Source organism: Engraulis encrasicolus, chromosome 1 (assembly GCF_034702125.1).
Source record: "Engraulis encrasicolus isolate BLACKSEA-1 chromosome 1, IST_EnEncr_1.0, whole genome shotgun sequence".
NCBI classification, from domain to species: domain Eukaryota; kingdom Metazoa; phylum Chordata; class Actinopteri; order Clupeiformes; family Engraulidae; genus Engraulis; species Engraulis encrasicolus.
The window spans coordinates 21,476,728-21,479,076 of record NC_085857.1 but is presented as its reverse complement, the minus strand read 5'-3'; the positions used below and the strand labels follow the sequence as shown (position 1 = coordinate 21,479,076).

At 45.1% G+C, this 2,349-nt stretch overlaps 1 protein-coding gene across 1 annotated transcript in view; it reads left to right on the top strand.

The window, feature by feature from the left end:
• The first annotated feature begins 1,108 nt into the window (after positions 1–1,108).
• Positions 1,109–2,349, top strand: part of LOC134456568 (growth factor receptor-bound protein 2-like) — a 44,119-nt gene continuing 42,878 nt past the window's right edge. Inside the window, exon 1 of the mRNA XM_063207972.1 lies at positions 1,109–1,429. The gene's annotated coding sequence lies outside the window, so the exon portion shown is untranslated. The remainder of the gene's footprint in view (positions 1,430–2,349) is intronic.

Genomic DNA, 2,349 nt, shown 5'->3' with positions numbered 1-2,349 from the left:
CTGTTGTGCCCATGGTTTATGTCATTGGCAGGTGCAGATAGAAAGAGGTGGGCTTTGGTTTGCTATTCCACACACTGCCACCCAATGGTTAGACACTATTAGTGTGCAAGTAACACAAGTGCCACACATTCAGGCTGTGCTGAACCTTTGGCAAAGGGGTACATTTTCCCTGGCCCATGAAGAGAGGGGGCGAGAATTGGGTTCTCATAACGCTGTTGTAGGCTATGTGTTGGGTGGGAGGCCCTTTTAGATGACTTTGTTATCAACCTGGTCAAACCTGTCAGCTACCCTGGCTGTAGGCTATGCACCATGGAGAGAGAACATGATTGGAGGTCTGGGGTTTCCACAATGGTCTGCCCTCTGCACTATAAGGATCAGGTTGGGATTATGCTACATACCCCAGTATGGACATATTGCAACAGTGTGTTCTCCTACAGTATAGGCCTCTGAAAAAACCTCCTCAGATGTTGGAACTGTATACCACGTTTGCATATTGTTATATGCAAAACACATAGCACAGACATTATTTACTAACTGCCAAATCCAACTACACCATATATGCCCACCGCATACTCCACCACAGTTTCATAAACTAAACTCACAAAATGTACATTTTAACTACATGCAGTAACTGATCATGTCTGTCTTTAGGTAGGTCACCTGCAGTTGTTACATGAGTAGCCTACAACGTGCCTATGTCGTCACATTGCTACAGTAGCAAACTGGGATGCTCTGAATGGCTCTCTTGATCTGGTCTGGAATAGCTCTTCAGCCTGTATCTTCTCACCTTTGACCTTTTACGCACCATCCATTACGCTCCATATGCAAAACCGTGACGTCACACGACGTACGCTTCACAATGTTTCCTTTGATATATCTGACTGACAACCGGTGTGCTATTACATGATAACAGCAGCGAAAGATGGGCACATAAAACATGCGCCACGCCATCATAAAACATGATCACTTGTTTTAGCGGTCACTCACCGCCGGTCTTTCCCTTTATTTCAGTTATAGAAGAGCATGTGTGTGAAGCGGAACACCGTTCGCAGCAGGGGCTGGTTTAAAGTCATGCAAAACATTACAGTAAGCAGGATGCACAGCCTTACAAGGGGAAGTGCAGATTATGCCGAGTAGTTGGCGTTGTGCTGTCTCCTTCCGTCAGTGACTGATTGCACTTGTTTTCACTCTTGACGGGCTTATGAGAACTACTGGTGACTTTTTTTTTTGTCAGTTTTTGGGTCTACTTCGTTCATCGGAAATAGCGGCTGCATAAATATAACAGTCGATTGAAATAGGTTTCGTAACAAATTACCATTACCAACGCATCCTATCCCTACACGGAAAAGAAAAAGCCAACGACGGGGGTTGAAGTCGTACTGGAAGTATACAGAAGTTGTTGATGCTCTTGCTGTTGTGGTCCCGGTAGGTAAGTACACTCGCAACAGTCTATACAAGTTTCATTTTAGGTGAGGATGCTATGTCGTTGCGTTTTTATTAAGGCTATCCTACGTGAAGAGACCTTCTAGTGGAAGTGGTAAAACACGTTCAGAGTAGAATAAGTTCTCAATAGCAATTTAAAACATAATTGTGCTATAGGCGACGTTGTGTAGACTTTTATGTCATTATGTCTTAAAACAAATGATGTTACACTAGACAACTTCATGAACTGAACTGATACAGGTGTCAGCAATAGAGTTGTGTCCCGATGACGTTTTACGCACAACTTGTAGGGAAGCAACTTTTATCATCATTCTAGTGTTCGTGCTGTGTGTTCTGTTTCTATACGTTTCAAGGAGTTTGACAGCAAACAATAATACGCAGACATAACAGCATTGTTCTTACATAGGCTACAAGTCTGATCTGCGCACCCACGCCCCCCAACCCAGTCATATTCACACCCTTTAGGCGCGCGGCACGGTGCGCAATATGCGCATGCGAGGCTGCCTGACTGACTGTATGGTACGGTCTGATGTGGCCTTCGCGCTTTAATTGCGGCTTCCGAATTTGAATTGCTTAAAGCTATGCAAAGCAACGGCAGCCCTCTCCAGCTCGGGGCCTCTCTCTTTGGGGCAACGACGTCCCCCGTGTTGTAGAGCTAAAACTGTCCCTCTCTCAGTCTGAACCACCATTTTACTTACCATGCCTGGTTATACCTAATAGACAGTGGGCCCTTCTCAAAACCTAGGACAGCGTCCTTCCAAGTGTATCAGCCTAATTAGTCACACCCAGTGATTGGATGCTCTTTATTAGTCACACCCAGTGATTGGATATTCTGTAGAGTTCACCAAAGCGTATCCAATCACTGGGCGTGACTAATTAGGGCCAAAACATACCAAGGCGGAACGG